Source organism: Vulpes lagopus, chromosome X (genome assembly GCF_018345385.1).
Source record: "Vulpes lagopus strain Blue_001 chromosome X, ASM1834538v1, whole genome shotgun sequence".
NCBI classification, from domain to species: Eukaryota; Metazoa; Chordata; class Mammalia; order Carnivora; family Canidae; genus Vulpes; species Vulpes lagopus.
This window is the reverse complement of record NC_054848.1, coordinates 105,400,630-105,427,467: the sequence shown is the minus strand read 5'-3', so window position 1 is coordinate 105,427,467 and position 26,838 is coordinate 105,400,630. Positions and strand designations below refer to the sequence as shown.

At 40.4% G+C, this 26,838-nt stretch overlaps 1 protein-coding gene and 1 pseudogene across 4 annotated transcripts in view; one reads left to right on the top strand and one right to left on the bottom strand.

The window, feature by feature from the left end:
• LOC121483598 (PABIR family member 1-like) overlaps positions 1-26,838 on the bottom strand; it is a 70,003-nt gene that overhangs the window by 2,247 nt on the left and 40,918 nt on the right. For 3 of the 4 annotated variants that reach the window (XM_041742285.1, XM_041742282.1, XM_041742284.1), the window contains one exon: positions 801-922. The exons of the other annotated variant lie outside the window; for it this stretch is intronic. The gene's annotated coding sequence lies outside the window, so the exon portion shown is untranslated. Of the gene's footprint in view, positions 1-800; positions 923-26,838 lie in introns of those variants that run through there. 4 annotated transcript variants of the gene reach the window in all.
• Positions 15,180-15,557, top strand: LOC121483599 (annotated as a pseudogene).

The window sequence follows — 26,838 nt, the reverse complement described above, 5'->3', positions numbered from 1 at the left end:
GGAGAATTCTGTGAAATTCCTTCAAGCCAGATATTCTGTGAAAAACTGGAGATGCCGGTCCATTTTCTTAAGGGAACTGTAGTGTTTAAAGTAGAAGGTTATAGAGATGGGAGAACAAATTAATGGTTGCCACAGATTAGTGATGGTGGGGGGTAGGGTGAGGGGCAGGGGAGTGTGACTATAGAGGGATACACCAGGGAGATCTTTGTGGTGACGGAATAGCTTTTTATCTTGATTGGGGTGGGGGGGTCACATAAATCTACACATGTAATAAAAAATACAACTATATACACACATTGTACCTATGTCAATTTTCTGGGCTTTATATGGTACTATAATTATATGTGATGTAATCATTGTGGGAGATTGGGTGAAGGGCAATGACCTGTGAATCTATCCTTATTTCAAAATAGAAAGTCTAGGGGCTCCTGGGTGGCTCAGTCGGTTAAATGCCTGCCTTTGGCTCAGGTCATGATCTCAGGGTCCTGGGATCGAGCCCCAGATTGGGCTCCCTAGTCATCGGGGAGTCTGCTTCTCCTTCTCTCTCTGCCCCTCCTCCCCACTTCTGTTCTCTCTCTCCCTCTCCGTCTCAAAAAACTAAAATCTTTAAAAATAAAAATTCTAAAAAATCTGAGCACAATTCTGCATTTTTAAGTGACCTAGAAAAACTTTCATGTATCCCATTTTTCTTTTGAGAGAAGGCCAGCCCCATACACCATAACTCCTTGACTGTTGAGAATTAGAACTACAGACTTAAGAAATAACTTTTCCTTTTCTTCATTGGGGGAAAAAAGTCAGAGAATGAATGTGCCCTTCTTTTATTTTACTCTACAGATCTGATGTTTCAAATGGAGGCTCTTTGATTGGTAATGGCTTGAGCAGACTGGGAAGATTCTATATCTGACTAGGCCAGATCTTCTCCCTGCCATGGAAAAAAAAGCAGAAACATGTTAAATTCCTTTCATGCCTTCTCTATGAACAAAAGCAGAAGGGTAGGAAAGGAGGAAGAGGGCAGGCCAGGGGGGTGTGGGGTCTCGTGGTTTTCAAATGAGAGGCTCCTTTCAGTTTTGAGGGAGCTATGCTTCTGGGTTGACAAACATGGAGAAACTGCCCCAGGAGGTCAGGCACTTGGAACAGTAACAGTTCAGCTAGCCTTGGACAGGGGGTGGTTTGTGTTGAAGGTAGAAATGTGACCTAGCCTCTTCTCCCTACTTTCCCAAGTAGACCAGAAGAGGAGATGGACAGAGCCTGAGCCCTTCAGTGGGAACAGGTGGTTGTAATGGGCAGGTTATAAAGGGACTTGGCATGAAAGCACCTGCTGCAGGCAGTCAGTTTCCTGACACACTCTATCTCCCAGAGGCCCCATCTTGGCCTTCCTAGATTCCACACAGCTCACTAAAACTTCTTGCGTGTATCTCATCTGGCCCATGCAACCAAATGCTTGACTATAAGTTGTCTCATCTTATTCTCTTATGTTGAGTCCCAGGCCTGCTGGGTTCAAATCCTAGTTCCATCACTTACTAGCCATGTGATCTTGGGTGAGTTATCTTAAACCTTTCTGATCCTCAGTTTGCTCATCTGTTAAATAGGGATAATACCTGCCTTACAGTGTTTGTCAAGTGACTGGCCCCTAACAGGTGCTTAGCAAGTGTCAACTTCTCTTTGCTATTTCCCATGGGGATGGCACATGTTTCACTAGCCTGGAATCTCTTTGGGAGAGCTTCCTTCCCTTCTTCCCCATCCCTGACCCTAGCACCTAGCATATGGCTGGGCACGTAGCACAGTGTTAATGAGCCCTTGTTGGCTAGGTTGAATGGAACTTTCCTGGCTATCTCAGTGATCCAGATGGAGACCCAGAAATGGGCACAAGGTAATATTAATATTCTGTTTCAAAGATATGAAGGTAACATGCTGAATTCCTTACTTCCTTGATATATCATTTCAGTAAAACTGTCTATGTGCTAAGGCTTGCCTTTAGTGCAAATATAATTTCATAATTTATAGTTTAAAATATAAAAAATATAATTTTTAGACAATTATGTAGCTCAAGTAAAATTAAAGCCATTGCTCAAGTATTTTTTTTAGTAGCTAAGATATTTATTTATTTTTTATTTTTTATAATTAACTTTTATTGGTGTTCAATTTACCAACATACAGAAAAACACCCAGTGCTCATCCTGTCAAGTGTCCACCTCAGTGCCCGTCACCCATTCCCCTCCAACACCCGCCCTCCTCCCCTTCCACCACCCCTAGTTCATTTCCCCGAGTTAGGAGTCTTTATGTTCTGTCTCCCTTCCTGATATTTCCCAACATTTCTTTTCCCTTCCTTTATATTCCCTTTCACTATTATTCATATTCCCCAAATGAATGAGAACATACACTGTTTGTCCTTCTCCGATTGACTTATTTCACTCAGCATAATACCCTCCAGTTCCATCCACGTTGAAGCAAATGGTGGGTATTTGTCGTTTCTAATGGCTGAGTAATATTCCATTGTATACATAAACCACATCTTCTTAATCCATTCATCTTTCAATGGACACCGAGGCTCCTTCCACAGTTTTGCTCAAGTATTTTGACAAAATAGCATCATGATCAGTTCATCAGAAGTGGATGAAGAAAAGAAATCAACTAGACTGACATGCTCCTTACCAGAGAATTCAGAAAGTTAAGTATAGCAAAAGAACTTGAAATTGACCCAGTCATATCTATACTCCATTGTCTTGGGACCACACCTTAGTCTGCAGTCATTTTTAATGAGGGGAAGAGGAATGGATCAGGAAATGAAGACCAGAGATACTGTCTCAGATCTAGTCATTCATTCACTCATTCAGGCAACAAATATTTACTGAGTGCCTGCCATGATCCTGCCCTGTACAAAATTTACTATCAGCAGCTGTGTGACTTTTGTGAAGTCACTTCATCTCTCTGGGTCTCATGCTCCCCATCTGTCAAATGGTAACGAATGAGAAGTCTAGGAAGGAGTGCAGGGGCCAGAGTCTGGCAGACTGTTAATGTCCTCTACTGTTGTCCTCTATGTAATGGCCATGTGAATAGCTTGCGATCATTTGAAAATTATGTCCAAAGTCTATTTCAAGGGGTGCCTGGGTGACTCAGTCAGTTAAGCATCTGCCTTCAGCTCAGGTTATGATCTCCGGGTCCTGGGGTCAAGCCCCACATCAGGCTCCCTGGTCAGCGGGGAGTCTGCTTCTCCCTCTCCCTCTCCTTCTGCCCCTCACCCCCACTTGTGCTCCCTCTCTCTCAAATAAATAAAATCTTTTTTAAAAAAAGTCTATTTCAAGGGGGCTAAGGATGATCTGCCTATCTCATTTGCCTTCCTTACCTGTTGGCAAACCAAGACCAGAGTGAGCATGAAGGACAGAGAGCTCTGTTATACTGGGCTGAAGCATTATAGTGAATAGCACTCCACTTCCTGTTCTCAAATGGGTCGGATTTCAGGCATGGTTCTTGTTATGGGTTGAATCAGGTCCCCCCAAAACATATGTTGAAGCCTTAACCCTGGGTACCTATGAATGTGACCTTATGGAAATAGGGTGTTTGCAGATGTAAGATGTTAAGATGAGGTTATTATGGTGGGCCCTATTCCAACATGACTAATGTCCTTTATAAGAAGAAGGAACTTTAAACACTGATACAGACACAGAGAGAATGCCATCGGAAGACACACACACAGATGCAGAGGGAAGATGCTAGAGGAAGATGGAGGCAGAGATTGAAGCCGTGCAGGCAAAAGCCAGGAAACGCCTGAGGCTACCAGAAGCTGGAAGAGGCAAGGAAGGATCTTACCCTAGATGCTTCCGAGGGAGCATGCCCCTGACACACCTTGATTTCAAGCTCTAGCTTCTGGAACTGTGAGAAAAAAATTTCTAATGTTTTAAGCCACCCTGATTGTGGTAATTTGTTACAGAAGTCCTAGGAAACGAATACAGTCCCCAAACAAAACACAGCTCCACTCTCCATGTAGTCATGGTGACTTACCTTTTCTAAAGGAACCCACGTGAAAATGATACCTTGATCCCAGTGCCTAAAAATGTGGGCCACCAGAATGGCAGAAGAGGTTGAGTGGAATCCTGAGTTCTATTTTATGTTTTTCAAATAAGTCAAAATGGAAGGCAAGCGTGCTCCCTACCTTTACGACCTCTCTGCCCTCAAGTTTGATGGAAAATACGAAGAATAGGCAGCCATGGGTCCTGTAGGCATAGCCCTGACTGAGCAGGCAGCTGCTGCTGGCCTTCAGCATGGAGAGACCATCTTGGGAGGGCCATGGGGTCCATTTTAGGTTCTGATAAAAGCCAGCGGGGCTTAGAGGAAAATAGGCCTCATTTAAGGTTTCCAAGCACTGCCAGCTTGTCTCTCTCTCTTTTTCTTAAAGGATTTGTTTTTTTTTTTTAATTTTTATTTATGATAGTCACACAGAGAGAGGCAGAGACACAGGAGGAGGGAGAAGCAGGCTCCATGCACCGGGAGCCTGATGTGGGAGTCGATCCTGGGGCTCCAGGATCGCGCCCTGGGCCAAAGGCAGGCGCTAAACCGCTGCGCCACCCAGGGATCCCTGCCAGATTGTTTCTACCTAGACTTCACTCGTGCAGCCAATCAGAGGCTGCTGTCTTAGCAAAGGAGGCATCCCTTCTGTAGGACAAATGAGCAATTCATTTAACCAAAGAGGGGGTCCCTGGGTGGTGCAGTGGTTTGGCGCCTGCCTTTGGCCCAGGGCACGATCCTGGAGACCCGGGATTGAGTCCCATGTCGGGCTCCCGGTGCATGGAGCCTGCTTCTCCCTCTGCCTCTCTCTCTCTCTGTGTGTGACTATAATAAATAAATAAAAATTAAAAAAAAAAAAGAAAAGAAAATTACTATCTGGCAACCACCATAGTGAAAACTGATTCAGGCAAGAGTCATCAATGGATCCTAAAACTAGAGAGTGAAAGTTTTATGAGAAACATGTTATTTACATAGTCTCAAAGTATCTCCTTATACATTAGTTATTAAATATGAAAAGAAAGGTCTTATCTTTTTTTTTAGAGAGGGAGGTGGGTAGAGGGGCAGAGAGAGTGAGAATCTTAAGCAGGTTCCACCCCCAGCACAGAGCCCAACATGGGGCTTGATCTCAAGATCCTGAGATCATGACCTGAGCTGAAACCATGAGTTGGAATCTTAACCAACTGAGCCACCCAGACGCCCCATGAAAAGTCATATCTTTATAGTGGAAAAACATGGCGGGCATTTAACTAATTATTTAAAGTTAACATCCACAACAATCATTGTATGCCTTTTTTGTTTTACGCCTGCCAGAAATACATAACCTCTCATCATGAGGACACATCAGGCAAACCTCAACTGGGGAATATTCTACAAAATAACTGGCCTGTACTTTTCTAAAAGGTTTATGTCATGAAAGACAAAGCAAGGTTGGGAGTTGTTCTAGACTGAAGGACACTTGAGAGAGTTAAGAAACATGACAACTGAATACAATGTGTGATCCTAAACTGCATCATGGACCAGAAGAAAAATAGCTATGAAGGATATTCTTAGGACAATTAGCAAAATTCGAAAATGACCTGAAGATTATATACTAGTATGCTGTATCAGTGTTATATTTCTTAAATTTGCCAACTCTACTTTGTTTATCTAACAGAATGCCCCTGTTCTTAGGAAATACGTATTGAAGTACTGGGGGCAAAGGGATATGATGTCTACAACTCACTCTCAAATGCTTCACACACAAAAATGTGTGTGTGTGTGTGTGTGTGTGTGTTTGTGTTTAGGGAGAATGGTCAATTTAACAAGATGCTAACAGATGAATCTTGATAAAGGGCATGTGAAAGTTCTTTTTCCCATTTTTGGGTACAATTTTCTGTACATCAAAAGTATTACAAATTAACATTGTAAAAATGTATTATTTTGAGCATGTAACTGTGTGTCCGATGCTGTGCTCAGTGTGAGATATTCAAGGGAGCATAAAGCATGATCTTGATCCTTAGCCCAGGAGCTCACAGTCTGGGATGGACAGGACACAAAAGGAGACCAGCACATTCCAGCATGATAAAGAAAAGCTTTGAAAGCACAAGGAAGGAAGGTAGGCTAAGGGCAGACTGCCTGGGGAAGGGGGCCTGGGGAAGTAGACAGGAGGCCTCAAGTTGGGGGAACTAATTAAGTCTGGGATGCCGGTGGGATATGCAAGCAGAGCTGAATGACAGATCGTGGGACATCGGGAAGATGCCCAGGCCTGCAGGCAGCAAGGGGAAGCCACCTGACTCCCGAAGACAGACAACAAGGCATGGATTAGCAGGTGTTGGGGGCCAGGCCAAAGTCCCCATAGCTCCTGAGGTAACAGAAGTAGTGCAGACATAAGCAAAATAACTTAAGACTGAAAGGTTGAACATAAGTGGGCTTACTGATGGCATAGGATGAACTTTGTGGTGCTGTATACTGAGTGTCCCAGAGACATCAGCCTCCAGATTGATAAATATACGTCACCTGGATAAGGGCATGGCCCCAAATTAGTTAGGCTTGCTATTAATAGACTGTGAGGCAGGAAGAGAACGTCAAATGATCTTAAGAAACTAAAGAAGTGATTTTTTTGAGAACACAATGAGCTTGACCAGCAATAAGGGGAAGGTGGTACCCAATTAACACACAACAGGTTGTTAACAGGAAAAACCCTGAGAATAGTACTGGGTCTCAGAATAAAAGGAATCAGGGAGGCAGTACTGCTGTTTCAGAAGTTGATGGGGGAATGGGAATTTCCACTCAATTACAAGATATAAGGGCTGGGATGAGAAAGAATATGAATATTCCTAGCAAGATCCTGGTGGGAGCTCATTTGTTTTCCGTTCTTTGAAAACTTTTATATTATGGAAAATTCACAAAAATAATGAGAACAGCATTAACTTAACCTGCATGAAATGGTTGCAATGTGACCATTTTTACCCAACCAAAGTGGCAATTTCACGTTTCAGATGAAAATGAACCCCCAATATACTCGTTGCCCAGGCTCAGCAATTATTTTGACGCATGGTCAATTTCATCGCACCCAAAATTCCCACCCATTACCCTGCAAACGTACTGGTTTGAAGCAAACTCTTCAGTGGGAGTTTTTGTTGTGCTTTTATTTTAATGATTTAATATCTAGAAAAGAGATCCAAATTATACATAGATATATGTATGTCTACATATAATGTTTTTAGTTACTTTATTCTTTTTTTTTAAATTTTTTTAAATTTATTATTTATGATGGTCACAGAGAGAGAGAGAGAGAGAGAGAGAGAGAGAGAGGCGGAGACATAGGCAGAGGGAAAAGCAGGCTCCATGCACCGGGAGCCTGATGTGGGATTCGATCCCGGGTCTCCAGGATCGCGCCCTGGGCCAAAGGCAGGCGCCAAATCGCTGCGCCACCCAGGGATCCCTAGTTACTTTATTCTCTCAGTAAGTAATATATCCACATGGCTCAAGATTCAAAAGGTACATCACTTTGTATACCTTAAATATACACAATTTTTGTCAATTACACTTCCATAAAGTAAAAAAAAAAAAAAAGCCACAAAACAAAAGGACAAGTGAAAAGTTGCTTTCCAAACACATCCTATCACCCAGCCAACCGCTGTGCCTCCTCAGAGGCAACCTACATGAACAGTTTTTATGTATGCTTCTGGAGATGTTTTACGTATGCGTCAGCAAATAGACTGTGAACTATCCCCACGGATCTGTACCTTGCTTCTTCCACTTAATAAGAGAAACGTCCTCCTTTTTCCAGCTACCTAGCATTCCATTTTATGAACCACGATTTAAGTGACTAATGCACTATGGACGGACTTTTAGGCTGCTTCCAATCTGCGACTGTTGCAGACAATGCTGCAGTGGCTCCCCTTACACATCCATCTTGCACAAAAGCAAGTAAGTGTATCGGATAAGAAACTCCTCAAAGCTGAATTGCTGGATGATAGGGAACGTGCATTTGTAATTTTGATAGATACTGCCAAACTGCCCTCCATCAGCTAGGTGTTATTTTAATGCTCTCCTCACCCTCTTTTTAAAAAGATCTTATTCATGAGGCAGAGAGAGAGAGAGCGCAAGAGAGAACAAGCAGGGGTGGGGGGAGAGGGAGAAGCAGGTTCCCTGCGGGGAGCCTGACACAGGGGCTCCATCCCAGAACCCCGAGATCATGAACTGAGCTGAAGGCAGACGCTCAACCACTGAGCCACAGGAACACCCCTCTCCTCACCCTTTTATCCTCCTGCTTTCCTTGCTGTGCTTCCCACTTCCTCCCAGGGCGCCACAGGAGAGGCTTCGCCATCTCAGACCCAGAAACGCCACTCTGCCCTCAGCTTCCTATGGGTCTCCCTCTGTACTCTCAGCCCCCAGCCTGTCCTTCCTCCCTCCTCCTTTCCCAGACGCCTTCAGGAGTCTGCTGGCACCCCTTCCTCCTTCCGAGTCAGCCCCACAACCAGCCATCCAGCCATCTAGCTCTGACCCCTGGACTCACTCTCCCAGTGACCTTCTGCAGCACCTGCCCTGCCAATCTGCAGCCCCATGAAAATCCCACCATCCATTCCCTCCACCCCCCACTCCCAGGCTGCTAGCTATTGCTGGAGAAGGTCATGAAGTTGGCTCCGCTACAAAGCCAGCCGGCCAGCCTCTGCAGGGCCCCAAGGGCTGTGAGGCAGTCCTTTTATGTATCTGTATCAAATTTCTCTCCGTGATTGTTCCAAATGCTCTCCCTCTCCTCAGATCCCCTACCTGGCCCCCTCAGCCCAACCCTTTAGTAGAGGGCCAGCTCTGGATTTCAGTGATAGGATACAGGTCATTGGGCAGACACTCCCCCACTTCTCCCTCTTTTCCTTGCCCTCCTCCAGTTTTCTGCCTTTCCCCCTCTGCCTGCTTGTCCCCAACCCTTCAGCTTCATGGGGACCAGGGACTTCCTCCTTAAGTTTGCCTTTTCCGCCGCTGGTGCCCTTGACACTAGGTTCTCTCACCCGTCTCCTGCACTTGGCGCCAGGAGCCATCCTCTTTCCCTCTGGGCAAGCTCTCCCTTCCTGCTGGTGTTTCTCCTCTCACTCTAGAAACACTTCCCACAAATCTGTGTCACTGTTCCACACTACCACCAAACTTTTGAAATGTTGTCATCTTTAAATTTACACAAGTAATTCATGCCTCCTGGCAGCACTTCCTCCTGTCAAGTCAGCCCCCAAATTTAGCAGAAAAATCAGAAAATTATAAGCAAAAAGAAAAGAGAAACCACCCCAAATCACATCAGCCTACTGTTAATATTTTGATATATATCTTTCCAAGCTTTTTACATGCACATCTATACATTTATCTATATGCATTTTTTCTTATAAAAGTGGATCACAGTGTACATATTGTTTTGTCATCATAATATTTCAAACATCTCAGCTTTGCTACTTATTAGTTGTCTGACCCTGGATAAGTAAATTCACTTCCCTGAATCCATTTCCTCCTGTGTAAATGAGGACTATTATAGTAACTACCTCACAGGGCTGTTATAAGGATTAAATGAGATAAAAATATATAAAAAACACTTATCACAGTGCCTGAATTAATGCCAGCTATTATGATCTTCCCACGTCAATAAATATAGTTCCACATAATAATTCAATGAGCTCTGTCATTGTTGTGTCTAATAGGAGTGACGAAAGCACCGCAGTGAGTCACCAACATGCATTCATTTGGTATATGAGCAAGTATAGCTGTGGGATAAATTCCTAAAAGCAGAATTGCTCATTCAAAGGCTATGCGCATATGTAATTTTTGTAATTTTGATAGATGGTGCCAAATTGTCCTCCATGAAGTGGGAGTAATCATGATTTCTCGAACTTAACTCTGATTGATGGATATTGAGTCTGTTTCAAATTTTTCACTGATACAAACTCAGACAGTGATGAACATTTTTAAAACCAAATCTTTGTATAGATCCATGATTATTTATTCAGGGCAGAGGAAAGAATGTAAGTAACGCACAGAGATGGAGGAGCAAATGGCGTGCACAGGATACTGCTGGCATCAGTAACACACAGAGAGGAGGATGACAAGAGGTGAGGTCAGAAAACAGTGGAACCAGATTATAAAGGATGGAGAATGCCATGGTCATTCATTTCATCAGTCATCAAGTATTTAGTGATGGTCTCCAACAGGCCATGTGCTGTTTTAGGCACTGTGTTCACTTAAACAAAACCAGAAAAAGATTCCTGCCCTGGAGGAGCTTACGTTCCAACAAAGAGAGATAAACAATAAAGATAATGAGTAAACTACAGAAAATGTTAGAAGGTGGTTAAGTCCTGGGGCGCCAGGGTGGCTTGGTCAGTTAAGTGTGTGCCTTGGCTCAGGTCATGATCCCAGGGTCCTGGGATCGAGTCTTGTGTCCAGTTCCCTGCTTCTCCCTCTCCCTCAGCTTGCTGCTCCCCCTGCTTGTGCTCTATGTCAAAAAATAAATAAATAAAATCTTTAAAAAAAAAAAGAAGGTGATGAGTTCTATAGTACCTATAGTAAAAAGAAAAAGTAGATCAGGCTGGAGGGATCAGGAGTGCTGGGAGTTGGGGAGGTAGTAACAATAATAATTAGTATTAATATTTCACACTACAGTATTAGAGTGGCCGCCCCACTACAGAGTTTGACCTTACTCACCACCATCTCTGCCATATCCACATACCACCATCAAGATACCTAATGATTCTGCTTGAATCAACTTACTTCTTCCCACTCAAAGTTATTTTAAAGGAAGCTTTATAATACCAGTATAAGTGGAAACACAGTATAGCATGCCACAAATGTCTACAAAGGGAGACTGGGAGATACCTAGGGTTGGCCTCTTCCTTTCCTTTCAGACGCCAGCTAGTAAATAAATAAGAACAATCATAACAAGCACTTTTAAAATCGCATGCTTTGAATTTGCCGGGTAGCTCAGTGTATTGCAGACAGCACAGAATTGTGTCTTCACAATAACTCCGTGCTATAGGTGTCACTATTGTCCCCAGGATGAAACTTGGATGCTGAGTAGCCCTCCCAAGTCTCAGCTTGCTCCTAAACAAATGGGGACAATAGTGGGGATAGAGGAGAGAAGGTCCCTGGCTTCTGCCCAGTCTTCATTGTGCTAGGGGAGGTTGGAGAGGGGACAGGAAAGGGCCAGAGCTCCCAGCTATATCACCCCCTGACCACTGCCCCCTCAATTCCAAAGACTGAGATTAGAACTAAATTGCGGCTTGAAAACACAAACAACCCTCCACAGGATTAACTTCATTGGTCACTTTAAATTTCCTGTGAAGAATATTAATCAGAATATCAACACTGATTTCAGACTTGTTAGGATGGGAGATTTGCTTTTTTATTCCAGTAATGGTCAGTATATGCTGTTATATGAATTTCAGATGTACAATAGAGTGATCCAGCACTTCCATGCATCCAGGTGCTCCTCATCACAAGTGCCCTCCTTCATCCCCATCACTTCTTTCCCCCACCCCCCACCCACTCCTCTCTGGGAACCACCAGTTTGTTCTCTAGAGTTAAGAGTCTGTTTCTTGGTTTGTCTCTTGTTTTCTTTGTTCATTTATTTTGCTTCTTAAATTCCACATCTGAGTGAAATCCTATGGTATTTGTCTTTCTCTGACTTATTTTTTTTTTTCTGACTTACTTCACTTAGCATTATACCCGCTAGATCCACCCATGTCGTTGCAAGTGGCAAGGCTTCATTCTTTTTTTATAACTGAGTAATATTTCTGTGTGTGTTTATCCATTCATCTATCAATGGACACTTGGGTTGTTCCCATATCTTGGTTATTGTAAATAAAGCTGCTATAAACATAGGGGTGCATGTATCCCTTTGAATTAGTGTTTTTTTATTTCTTTGGGTAAAGACCCAGTAGCAGAGGTATTGGATCATAGGCTAGCTCTATCTTTAATTTTTTGAGGAACCTCTGTACTGCTTTCCACAGTGGCTGCCTGAGTTTGCATCTCCACCAACAGTGTGTGAGGGTTCCTTTTTCTCCACATAGGATGAGGGTTTTGATTAGAAGAGGGAAGAAGATGAGCTTCTGGAGCATTGACCCTGGACCCTTGTGGAAGAGGGCAAACCTGGGCAGACACCAGTGGAGGGGAGGCTGGCACCTGGACAGCTGGGGAGATATGGGCAGCAGAAAGCAAGGTGAAAAGAAATGGAGACAGACTGTATCAACTTCAAATGTCTCTACTTCAAGTCCTTTGGGGAAAGAAGCAGAGTACAAATACAATAAATAACACATTGGTAGAGACACTATGCCTAGGTTCTCTTAACCTGCTACATCTTTCAAAGCATACTCCTGCTATTCAAACTTCCTGAGGAGTGTGCTTCATTTCTAAAAAAAGCCATTTCGTTCATAGGAAACAATATGGGACTCTGAGACATGCAATCGAAGAATTTGAACCAGAGATGTCTTTCCCTGGTTTCAGTTACCGTTGAATAATAATTCCACAAAGCCACACAGATGAATCCAGGCTCCTTGAAAGGCTTACAACCAAGAAGAGTATAAGGTGGTAACCCTGGAATGTGAGCATCAGTGCAATTCTTCAATATTTGATTTATAAAGGAGAGATGAACTCTTGCGCAGAATAAATATATTTTTAAATGGCTTAGAGAAAATTGGAGATTAAAGAAAAGTTTCTCATGGAAACAAAAAAGCTAGGAGCAGAAGGGGTCAATTATCTGGTGCAGAGCAGGTGTTGCTGGATGACCCCAAATAGCCCACAAATGTGATGTGTTAATGCGGGTCCTGTATCACAGAGGAAAATGTCATTAAATCTGTTTTGTGCAGATCAGACCATCTATCATTGGATAGAAATCTCTAGAGGCAAGCACACTACTCCTGATTTCACAATGTAGAAAAGGAGATATCAAAATCCTTTAGTCGACAGTCTGGTGAATGTGGCACCACATTTTCTAGCACATGAATGGCTTCCTTCCCCCTGCCCAGCATTTGAGGAGTCCCAGACAAGACCCAAACAACCCTGGCACTTACACTGGAGTTCTTATTTGCTAAAGTGAGATTAGCGAAGCCTGTTGCTTGGTAACGTGTACTCTATATAAACCTCTGAATCTTAGGCAAGGTGAAACAGACCAAGTACATCTAGTGTGTTGTTTTATTTTTTAAAAAATTCCTTTCTTGTGGCCAAGATCCAAAGGCTGATACCATGTTTCATAGCTTTCCAGATTACCTACAGCAGGACACTGGAAAACATTTATAAAGTCAGACTCTTCTCTTGCCAGTAAGTGAGGGAGGTTGGGAGGCCAATACACATTTACTACGTTACTGGGTGCTTAGCATGCCATAGTTTCTCTCTGAATATAATTTATTTATGAAATTATCGTGAAGTTAAATAAAATAAGTAGGAAGTCATATGAAGCTATTTCTAAGAATTTTAGAAAACTGGAGAAAGTCAGGTCAGTTTATTTTCTAAATCAAATGGGATTATCTTTTGAAAACAAACATAATCCGATTAATATTTTAAATAAGCATATTTAAATTATTTAAATAATTTCCTTATTTTCACTGATGGCTTTCCTATCTTAAGCAACTTTAACACAACAAATCCTTTAGAAAAGCAGAATCTCAAAATGAAAATACTGTTTAAATGAACCACACACATGAACTACTTACGTGAATATGCATTGCTGGTGGGAATATAAAATGGTGAAATCACTTTGGAAAACAGGCTGACAATTTCTTAATAAAGCTAAACATGCACTCGTCATTATAATATAGCAATTCTACTAGGTATTTACTCAAGAGATATTAAAATATACATCCACACAAAAGTTAAAACACAAATACTCATAGCAGCTTTATTCGTAATGGCCTCCCCATTGGAAACAATTTAAGTGTGCATCAAAAAGTGAATGGACAAATTGTGCCTTATATATACAATGAAATATGATTTAGCAATAAAAATAATGAACTACTGATACAGGAAGCAGCATGGATGAATCTCAAGGACATTCTTTTTAAAAATATTTTATTTATTTATTCATGAGAGATACAGAGAGAGGCAGAGACACAGGCAGAGGGAGAAGCAGGCTCCCTGAAGGGAGCCCAACGCAGGACTCCATCCTGGGTCTCCAGGATCAGGCCCTGAGCTGAAGGCGGCACTAAACCGCTGAGCCACCCGGCTGCCTCTCAAGGACATTCTAAGCAAAACCAGTGGACACAAAAGAGTACATATTATAAGATTATATATGTATATGAAATTTTATAAAAGAGAATCTAATCTATAGCGATAACGAAAAGGAGATCAGTGACAGCCTGAAGCCAGCAGTGGGGGTGGAGATTAACTATAAAGGGGCATTCTCGGGCAGCCCTGGTGGTGCAGCACACAGTTTAGCGCTGCCTGCGACCCAAGGCGTGATCCTGGAGACCCTGGATCGAGTCCCACGTCGGGCTCTCTACATGGAGCCTGCTTCTCCCTCTGCCTGTGTCTCTGCCTCTCTCTCTCTCTGCATCTCTATGAATAAATAAATAAATAAATCTTTAAAAAAAAGGGGGGGCATTCTCTGTGGCAATGGAAGTGATCTGTATCTTGAATGTAAACTTAAAATGGGTGCAATCTGTGATAAGCATGTAAATTTTAACTCAATAAAGTATATTTTAAGAATTAGTGTAAATGGAAAACTTCAAAATGTGAAGACTTTAAAAAATATTTTATGATTTAAAAAAATTTTATTTGAGAATGAGAGAGAGAACACACACAAGCAGGGAGGGGCAGAGGGAGAGGGAGAAGCAGGTTCCCTGCTGAGTAGGCAACCTGATGTGGGGCTCCATCCCAGGACCCTGAGATCATGACCTGAGCCAAAGGCATATGCTTAATCAACTGAGCCACCCAGGTGCCCAAAAATATATTTTATGATTTTTAATTTTTTGTTAAATAATCTCTATGCCTAATGTGGGGCTCAAACTCACACCTCTAAGATCAAAAGTCACCGAACTAAGCCAGCCAGGTGCCCCCAAAAGCTGATTTAAAGTTACTTCTGCTTAGCAAGTACATGTATTAAACATCCTGTGTAAACTATGCCCCAAAATGCAGTCCCTACAATGAAGAAACTACTCTCTTAAAAAAATGAAGCACACAGAACAAGGTGGGCGAGTGGGGGTGGTGGCGGCAGTCTTGAGGACATAGAAATGCAGAACTTTGTGAAGACTCTGATGGGCAAGAGGATCACCCTCAAGGTCGAGCCCCATGACATCATTAAGAATGTCACAGCCAAAATCCCAGACAAAGAGGCATCCCACCTGACCAGCAGCAGTGTGATTTTTGAAGGCAAACAGCTGGAGGATGGCCATACTCTCTCGGGTTACAATAGCCAGACAGAGTGCACTTGGTGCTTTGCCTGTGGGGTGGCATCATCAGGCCTGCCCTCCACCAGCTGGCTCAGAAATACAACTGCAACAAGGGGATCTGCCCCAAGAGTTATTCTTGTCTGCACCCCGGTGCTGTCAACTGTTGCCAAGAAAAAGTGAGGCCACACCAACAACCTGTGCCCCATGAAGGTCAAATAAGTCCCCTCTGCTAGTGTACTTTGCAGGGCAGCCTTCTGCCCAAGCATCAAGACCCTGTGGCCTCAATAAAGCTTCCCTTCCACTAACCAAAACAAAACAAAACAAAACAAAAAACAACCAACAAACAAAACAAGTTTACAGGCACATATGCCTGGTAGAAGGCAATGGGCTGCTATATACAGTTTACCAGGATCTTTTAAATAGTGCCCCCCATGTGGGAGGCATGGCAAAAGGGATAAAAGGCAAAAGATTCATTAGGCTGAAAAGAAGACCCATGCATAGACTAGGTTGGTTAGGGGAACTGGGATTAGATAAAGGACAAGAAATGATATTCTACATCACCATGAACCCTGGCTTGTCATTGTCATCTTGTTAGGTGCCTCTTAATAGAGAGGCCAGTCAATCTGGATGCAGCTTGACCTCCCAAAACTGGAACCAATGGCTTGGAAAAACAGTAGAAAATGGTATAGGACAAGAGGTTCTTCACATTCCTTGGCCAAACTGCAGGGACTCTTCTGCCTTCCCCAACAGTATGAAAGCTCTTCCCCATGCTCTTTTCAGTGCTTGATAAAAAGAGTTCTACTAAGATTTTAATAAATGCAGGAGACTGGATGAGGAACTGAACTGGAATATTTTATTTAGCTACATAGCTTAGAAACTAAAAGATGGGGACAGCCCAGGTGGCTCAGCGGTTTAGCGCCGCCTTCAGCCCAGGCCTGATCCTAGAGACCCAGGATTGAGTCCCACGTCAGGCTCCCTGCATGGAGCCTGCTTCTCCCTCTGCCTGTGTCTCTGCCTCTTTCTCTCTGTGTGTCTCTCATGAATAAATAAATAAAAATCTTTAAAAAAAAGAAACTAAAAGATGGGAAAATAGCTAATTGAGTATCTCTCATATATAATCTTATGATAGAATTCCAAGTACAGTCACACTGACCTGGGAAGTATTCGGAAATTACTTTTTAATTAGAGAAATCAAATACCAAATTTCTTAAGGAACTGATAACGAGATGTGAGAAGAAATGTGTGGAGTGTTGTGGTCATTTCTGGGTACCACACTTGAAGGATATTGACAAACTGGAAAATGTTCAGAGGCCAATAGTTAGGATGAATCAGGTCTGGGAACCATCACATAAAGACTAGAGTGGAAACTTAGAGTAAAATGATGATTGCTGTTGCCAAATATCTGGTGACAGATACTTGGGTTGTTGTCACCTTTCGGCTGTTGTGAATAATCCTGCAAGGAATATTAGTATAAAGTATCCGTTTGAGTCCTGGTTTTCAAAGAGTGGAATTCTTGGATCATATAATAATTCTGTTTAATATTCTGAGGAACTGCCAAAATGTTTCTCACAGACATTGCTTTATTTTACATTCTAACCAGCAATGTACAAAGGTCCTCTATTTCTCCACATCCTTACCGATGCTTGTTACTAGGAGATGGATTTTGTTTATTTTATGGCATTCCCTATGACAAATTAGGACCAAATGATGGGAAGTAGATTTTGGTTCAATATCAGGAAGCAAAAAAAAAATCAGTAAGCATTTTTGAATTAGTATTACTTCCTAATAGTTGAAAGGCCCTTTCACTCTCCTTTAGTGAAAGTTCAAGTAGAAGTGAAGCACCCAATAAGCGGTAAGGGAGTCCTGATCCTCTCACCCTCTCCCTCATACAATTAATAATTGCCCATAGGTTTCTAAAAAATATTTATTTTAACTTCTATTATTTCTTGATTATACAAGTAACCAATATTCCATATGGAAAAATATGAAAATACAGACAAGCAAAGAGAAAAACAAATGAAAACAAAATCATCCATCTTCCCACCACCCAGAGACTTAAGCATTTGGCATACAGCCTTACAAACTTTTTTCTTTTATATATCTGTATAAAATATATACATATACTTTTTAAAAACAAAAATGAAATCCCATTAATCACACTGCTTTTTTACTTAACAATATAGTATAAACATCTTTCCATGTCAAGTGATATATGACCGTGTCATCATTCTTAATGGGTACACAGATTTCCATGGAACGAATGTACTCTTATTTGTTTAACCCAGTGTTTTCCAAAGGGTCTAACATAACATACTCCCACAAGATGACCCTCAAAAACAAGAACTTAAGTTAAACAGTTTAAAAATGTTTCATACCATATCTCTTTTCTTGGGCTTTCACAATGTTTAAGAAATGATTTTAACTCATTTTCCTAAACTTACTTGACCATAGATTGCCCCCTCCCCCATGGCCTTCCCCTTCTTTCATTCTTCAGGACACGTATTCACATTTTATAAAACATCCTGAGAAATGATGGCTTAGCTGATCTATTCATGTTAAATACTAGGGCTTTTGTTTGTTACATAGAACTTGCCATTTTAATCACTTTTAAGTATGCAATTCTATGGCATTGATTACACTCACAACATGTAACCATCTTCACTATCTAGTTCCAAAACCTTTTCATCATCCCAAGCAGAAACGCTATATGAGCATTAAAGAATAACTCTCCATTCCCCTTCTGCCAGCCCCTGGTAACCTGTAATCCACTGTATGTCTCTATGAATTTGTCTATTTTAAGTATCTCATATAAGTGGAGTCATGCAATATTTGTCCTTTTGTGTCTGGCTTATTTCACTTAGCATACTGTTTCCAAGTTTCATCTATGTGGTAGTATGTACCAGAAAATCGTTCCTTTTTATAGATGAACAACATCCCATTGTATGTATAGAACACATTTTTAACCATTCGTCTGGTGATGGACACTTGGGTTGTTGCTACCGTTTGGCTATTGTGATTAATGCCACAAGGAACGCTAGCACACAAGTATCTATTTGAGGCCTAGTTTTCAAGGAATGGAACTGCTGGATCATATGATAATTCTATGTTTAATATTTTTAGGAACTTCCCACAGTCACTGCATTATTTTATATTCCAACCAGCAACCAGGACAAGGGTCCTCTATTTCTCCACATCCTCACCAAAACTTGTTATTATCTTTTTGATTCTAGCCAACCTAGTGGGTATGCAGTGATAGCTCTCTCTGGTTTTGATTTGCATTTCCCTGATGATTAAAGATGTGGAACACCTTTTCATGTGCTTATTGGCCATATGTATATCTTCTTTGGAGACATGCCTATTCATAAAGTCCTTTGCCCATATTTTAGTTGGGTTGTCTTTTTGTGGCTGAGTTATTTTTTTAAGGTTTTATTTATTTATTTATTCATGAGAGACACACAGAGAGAGAGGCAGAGACATAGGTAGAGGGAGAAGCAGACCCCATGCAGGAAGCCCAATGTGGGACTTGATCCCAGGACCCCAGGATAATGCCCTGAACCGAAGGCAGACGCTCAACCGCTGAGCCACCCAGGCATCCCTGTGCCTGAGTTATAAAACTTCTTCACATATTCTAGATTAAACTCATCAGATATGATTTATAAATATTTTTGTCACTCTATAGGTTATCTTTTTCACTGCCTTATTAATGTCCTTTCATGCACAGAAGTTATCAATTTGATAAAGTTAAACTTACCTATTTTTTTCTTTTGTTGCTCATGTTTTTAGTGATATATCTAAGAATCCACTGCCAAATCCAAGGTCATAAAGATTTACCCCTGTTTTTCCCCTAAGAATTTAATGATTTTAGCTCTTAATATTTAGGTTGTTGATCTATTTTTGAGTTAATTTTTCTATATGGTGTGAGGTAGGAGTCCAACTTCATTATCAGTCATGTGGATATTTACTTACCCTAGCACCATTTGTTGAAAACATTACATTTTTCACAGCTCCAAATAACATTACAGTAAACATCCTTTCCAAACTGTCCCATATTTTTCCCTAAGAAAAATTTCTAGAATTGCTATACCAAAAGATGTGCACATTATGAAGGTTTCTGATACAAACTTCCTCCGAAAGGACATTAAGAACCCACCACAGTGAATTCAAACACCACTTTCACCAAACTATCAATAGCTATGTATACTACAAATTTTAAATCTCTGCTCATCCATATGGCATGGGAATGTATTCCAGTTAAAGTTTAAGAGAGTTTTAGCTGAACTTGCCTTGATAGTCCCAACACACTAGCCTCAGCAACTGCCTTTCCAAAGGCTTCACACTTATGAAAAGATTATCTAAGAATAGGACTCAATGTAAAGTACTGCAGAGCTTAATATAAGTCTAGTTGAGGAAGCAAACTAACCCCACCCCCTCTTAAGAGTTGGGCTAGAAATGGAAAGTATAATTAGGTTCCTCCACAGGATAATGTAATTTCAAAATATTTCCTTCCTCAGCACAAAGTCACAAACCAGCTGTTGGCGACTTTCAAGTGTGTCCTTTTCTGTTTGTGTTCAGTAGAGAGTTACCAAGCATGAAAGCCAGGCCATGAAATCAACTAAACTGAAGTTAGAGGGTTTTTCTTACAGCCATATAATAATTAACAAGGAAAAAGAAAAACTGTTTTGCTGGTCGTTAGCTTTTTAGTACTAGTTAAGTATGAATGTGAATTGTGGCCAAGTTTTTATAGTTGATGTAGCTTTTTTGCCCTGTCTCCTTTGCTTCTCTGAAGCAAACATACCAAATGTATCTTTATTTTGTTTTGTCTCAAGCTGTAGTTACTAGAAAGAAAATTTTATTGTGCATGCTTTGTCAGTGGGAACTTGTTATTAATATGGAAATCCTGAGAGGACCATTTATCCACACAAAACAAGAAACCAGGGGGAAATTAGCTTTCCACATTTCATCATAAAACATGCATAATTCATAGAAGAGAGGAAACTATTGATGAGGCTGAACAAAATGAATTTCTTGTTTCCAGAAAGAATAAAAATATTTGGCATAAAGCCCTCTAATTTCCTAAATATTGTCTTAAAGTCTTCTGAAGTCTAGTGTCACTATGATTTTCACTGTTACAGTAGCAAAGATGAAGGCAGATGCTTTTACAGAATCAATAAAATTTTAAGAGGCAGAAAGAACCTTGTAGATACCTAGTTCAACTCTATTTTACAGATTGGAAATCTGAAGCCCAGATCGGTGAAGTGACCTGCAGCAAGTCACACAGAGAGAGTGACAGAGTTAGAGCCACAAGTCAGATCTCCTGACTCCTGCACTCATAATGTAGCCTGGTCACTCCTCTAAGAGGTTGATATAGTTAGGTTACAGTTTACTTTGCTATCAGTGATGCCACAGAGATTGCCAATTGCATGTATATATAGGTTATTGGTCTGATAATAACTGCATTAATTTAATGCATTTCTTCTGAGAGGCCATGGTCATTAAATTTCCCACTATTAAGAAAGTTGAGGGACGACTGGGTGGCTCAGTGGTTTGGCACCTGCTTTCAGCCCAGGGCGTGATCTTGGAGTTCTGGGATCAAGTCCCATGTCAGGCTCCCTACATGGAGCCTGCTTCTCCCTCTGCCTGTGCCTCTGCCTCTCTATCTGTGTCTCTCACGAATGAATAAATTTTAAAAATCTTAAAAAAAAAGAAAGTTGAACAAGTTTCCAAGATTCCTATATGATAGATGGCTCTCTCCACCCATACATTATAGACATTTAAAAAAAGAAATCTCATTTACTCTTGGGTTAAGAACCACATTGTAAGAAATCCGTGAGATACCATGGAACTTAAGGGAAACCAACTACCTTTTTGCCAGAGTATTTATTGTTCTTTGGCCTTTTCTAAATGCACAATTTCAACTATCTGACAGTGAAGCCTACCTATATGATAGATTTTTCAAGCTCAACTTTTAAGATCTAAAATATTTAAAAACACTTGAGGCAAACTGTAATTAGTTTTCTCCATAGATATCCAAAGTACCATATATGCATTTTCATCATGGATATTTATATATAGTTGCTTCTAGGTGAATTTTAAAAATTCATTTAGGAGATGAGATTAAATATATCCTGTAGTGGGAGTAGTAATAATTCAAGGAGCAGGGACAAAGATTAATGCAGAATTAGAATCTTAACTCATCTGCTTTTAATAGCTCATTTGATTTGTCTCAGTTCTAAAGAGCCAATGAAACAGGCCACTTAGATACAAATTCTCACCCCATCCCCCCTTTTAACATAAGAGCTTTCTGATAGTGAGAGTTGTCCAACAGCAGAATGAACTGTCGTGTGAGAAGAGTCAGTTCATTACTACAAGATTTCACACTAAGGCTAAAAGATCATTTGTCTGGAACTCTTAAAAGGATTTCTGCATTGAGAGTTAGACTAAAGGGCTTCTAAAATCCTATCATCCCAATGTTGTCTTTCTTTCCTACTTTCATAGTTTAGAGGTTCTTTCATATGTGTGTATCTGTAGTCATCTTACACTGCCTGGTATCAGTATTATTTTTGTACTTATGTTATCCTGCTTGAAGACAGAGATGGTATTTCACTTATCTTCATATATACTACAATTTTAAGTATAGTTTCCTGTACAGAGAAAGTATTCGTTAGATACTTAATTGAATATGCTTGAAATAACAAGCTTGATTGGTTGATTTAGTCATTATAAATCTTCAGAACCATATTCTTCCCCTGACCTGATAATCTTAATTATTACTACAGTGAGTCTTCATGTCAGGATGAATCTGGAGTGCTGGTCTTTTATAACAGTATAAGTAAAACAGGAATATTTGACTGAACATAAATACATTTTTAAGGCTTAACAATGATGCCTTGAAAATATTTTAAAAACATACTTTCATTTTCATTTATCCTTTTATTGACAGTGTGAAAACTAATATGTCTGTACATAAACATACAGATACAATAAGCATATATTTATGATATATAAACATTATAAACATTTATAACATATGTTATATATTCAATATGATCACCTCTTATTCTCATATTTTTAAAAAATGGGTTATAAAATAGATGGTTTAAAAAATTAACTTAAGAAAAACAAAACAAGCAAAATAAAAATTCCAAAAGTATCCTACTGTGGGTTGAATTGTGTACCCTAAAAGATGTTGAAGTCCTAACCACCAGTATCTGCAAATGTGATCTTAAATGGAAATGAGGTCTTTGCAGATGTAATCAAGCTAAGATGAAGTCATAATGGATTTGCTTGGGCCCTAAATCCAATGACTGGTGTCTTTATAATAACCACATGAAAACACAGGAACACAAGGAGAAGCCCATATGATGACAGAGACAGAGACTGGAGTGATATGTCTGCAAGGGATTTCCAGCAACTACCAGAAGCTAGGAGAGAAACATTAACAAATTCTTCCTCAAAGCCTCCAGAAGGAACCAACTCTGATGACACCTGATCTTAGGCTTTTAGCCTCCAGAACTGTGAGATAATCTATTTTGATTAGTCTATCCAGTTTGTGGTACTTTGTTATGGTAGCCCTAGAAAACTAATACATGTCTTTTACTATGAAAATTGACATGATGATTCCTTGGCATATTTAGGATGCAAAATATAGTCTTACCATAACTAGAAAATAATCAACCACTCTGACAAGTGTGAGGTGATATCTCATTATAGTTTTGATATATATTTCCCTGCCCAGCAATTGTACTACTAGGTATTTACCCAGAGGATACAAAAATACTCTTTCAAAGGGCACATACACCCCAATGTTTACAGCAGGATTATCAGCAATAGCCAAAATATAGAAAGAGTCAAAATGTCCCTCAACTGATGAATAGATAAAGATGTGGTGTGTCTGTGTGTGTATGCATACATACATACATATAATGAAATATTACTCAGCCATTTGCAAGGACATAGATGGAGCTAAAGTATATTATGCTAAGTGAAGTAAGTTAGTCAGAGAAAGGGACACCTGGGTGGCTCAGTGGTTGAGTGTCTGCCTCTGGCTCAAGGTGTGATCCCAGGGTCCGGGATTGAGTCCCGTGTCGGGCTCCTTGTGGGGAGCCTGCTTCTCCCTCTGCCTGTTTCTCTGCCTCGCTCTCACTCTCTTTCTCTCATGAATGAATACATAAAATCTTAAAAAAAAAGTCAGAGAAAGACAAATACCATATGATGTCATTCATATGTGGAATTTAAGAAACAAAACAGATGAACATAAGGGAAAAGAGAGAGAGACATACCATAAAACAGACTCTTAACAATAGAGAACAAAGTGAGAGTTGATGGAGAGGAGGTGGGTCAGAGATGGGCTAAATGGGTGATGGGCATTAAGGAGGGCACTTGTTGGGGCACCTGGGTAGCTCAGTGGTTGAGCGTCTGCCTTTGGCTCAGGTCATGATCCTGGAATCCTGGGATCAAGTCCTGCATTGGGCTCCCCAGAGGGAGCCTGCTTCTCCCTCTGCCTATGTCTGTCTCTTTCTGTGTCTCTCATGAAAAATAAATAAAATCTTAAAAAAAAAGGAGGGCACTTGTTATGATGAGCACTGGGTGTTAAATGTAAGTGATGCATCACCGAATTCTACTCCTGAAACTAACATTATACTGTATGTTAACTAGAATTTAAATAAAAATTTGAACCAATGGGGGACCTAGGTGGCTCAGTTGGTTAAGCAGCTGCCTTGAGCTCAGGTCATGATCTCAGGATCCTGGGATCAAGCCCCACATTAGGCTCTCTGCTCAGTGGGGAGCCTGCTTCTCCCTCTCCCTCTGCCCCTGCTTCTGCTTTCTCTCTCTCACTCACTCTCAAACAAATAAATAAAATCTTTTTTAAAAAATTGAAACAAAAAAATCAGCTACAAAAAATATCATGTAAAAGAACTACTAAAAGCCACTTAAGAAATGGAAAATCATTTAAGAAACAGATCCTCCCAATACAAAAGCTCAAAAGTCAGCAGACTGGAAAACCAACTACAAAGTCCTTGATTCTGAGCATACTATACTAAGCTGTGGCATCCTGGAGTACAACCAAAACAATAAACACTAACTGAGTAGAATGAAAGGAATTGTCTGAGTTGAAAGAAATGCATTCAGATTATCAACGTTACCAAGATTTATTGAGTAAAAGCTCCTTATACAACTCAGTAGTAGTTCTGCACCCATTGTTCACTTTCTCAATCCTTGGTCTTTGTACCTGAATATTTCACAAAACTTTTTTTTCTTTTGCTGAAGTGTCAGTAATACATGAGGACACTTTGTCTGTCAATGATGTACAATTTCAGCAAGGGACATTACTGCAATCATACCTCATCCCATGAGGGCCTGTGTATATGCTCACAATTGGTCCACTAAGGGTCTGGCAAGTATAGAAGCTTAGTTACAAAGGCAATATTGATAGTTCACTTGTCCTTGGTCAACTTGTAAAATACTGTCCTAGTTTCCAAAGACTATCATGATCCCAGTCATCTCATAAATATTCATTTATTCATAGGTGAACAGAATCTTCCCCCACATATCTAGCCATGCTAATCAATTGCACTGGGGCCACTGTCAAACCATTTTTTTCACTCGGAGAGGGACAAACAGTGTATGTTCTCATTCATTTGGGGAATATGAATAATGGTGAAAGGGAATATAAAGGAAGGGAGAAGAAATGTTGGGAAATATCAGGAAGGGAGACAGAACATAAAGACTCCTAACTCGGGGAAACGAACTAGGGGTGGTGGAAGGGGAGGAGGGCGGGTGTTGGAGGGGAAGGGGTGACGGGCACTGAGGTGGACACTTGACGGGATGAGCACTGGGTGTTTTTCTGTATGTTGGTAAATTGAACACCAATAAAAATTAATTAAAAAAAAAAACAAAAAAACCATTTTTTTAAAGATTTTATTTATTAGTTTGGGAGAGAGGGCGTGTGAGCGAAAGAGAGAGAGAGAGAGAGAGAGAGAGAACCAGCAGAGGGAGAGGCAGAGGGAGAGAAAGGGAGAGGGAGAAGGATAAGCAGGCTCCCTGCCTCAGTGGGAGCAGGGAGCACAATGCAGGGCTCGACCCCAGGACTCTGGGATCATGACCTGAGCTGAAGGCAGACGCTTAACCAACTGAGCCAGCCACATGCCCTGTCAATGATACTTGGTGTGACAGTCTTTTTGCCATGTGGGGCATACCTATATCAGATTTTCCGTCATTCTGATTATTTCTAGTGACAAGGAAAAACTTTTTATAAATATTTTACATAGCCATTCGTATTTCATTAACTGAGGAAATTTAAGCTAATTCTGAACTTCATTGCATGAGGATACATTTCTATTTTTCAAAATGCTAATGTTATCCTCAATTAAAGTACGCACTTTAGATTTTAAATTTTTAACACATAATTTTTCTTATTCAGAAAACCCTTCAGACTTTTGAATAGAAAATTGGGGTTTAAACAAACATTTGTAGCCCTTAGGGAACAACTGAATGTATATGATTCTTGCAGAAAAACCCTAACATACTAAGCCTTATTTAATCAAATCAGTAGTCATGATGATGAATAAAAAGTAATTCATAGAAATGTAAAGGACCACAACTTATCAATAGTGACTTTTTTCCCACACTTAATTAGAATACAAAATTGATCAGGGATAATCAGGTTCAGTACAAATTGAGTGAAGCCCAATTACATATTATTTTCTTGCTATTCAATAGCCTTTTCATCTTATTTCCCCTACCTATTCCTTCCCAACAAATTAAACATCCAAAGATTCATGTGCAAAATGGGCAATCCTTGTATCCTTGTATAGTATAACTAGCTTAGTTTTAAAAACTACTCTAAGATAGGTAATTTTTCCCTACCAAGAGGAAACTAGCAATTACGAAAATACCATTAAGAACTAGCATGGGGAAAAAAGAACTAGCATGGGCATTCAGCAACATAATTCTAAAAATTATTTCACTTATTTATTAAATGGAACAATTATATTTCATCAGAATGTATAATTTTATCTACTTATTCATGTAAATAGAGTTCTCAATTATGTCTTTAAAAAATCAAGGTGCAGCATGTTTCTACACACTAGCAGCTTGAAGATATACGGTTTATCTTCAATATAGTTCTTATTTGGAAAACATCTTTGAAAGTATCACTATATTGCTTTTAAGGGCATACAGAGGAATTAGATATGCAAATTCTATAGATAAACAGAATTTTAGAAACTTGAGAAAATAAGGTAATAAATAGTTGCTCTAACTTGTGTGTGTGTGTGTGTGTGTGTGTGTGTGTGAGAGAGAGAGAGAGAGAGAGAGAGAGAGAGAGAGGGAGAGAGAGAGTAACAAATGTGTTTCTCCACTGGTGAGAATGTCTTGGGATGGGTGAATCACTTAGTTGAAAGTTCATCTACTACAACAAATGGAGAACGGAATCAGAAGATGATATGGAAGATTGTGACAGTGTTGATTCTAACTGATAAATTACAAGAAGATCCTGTAC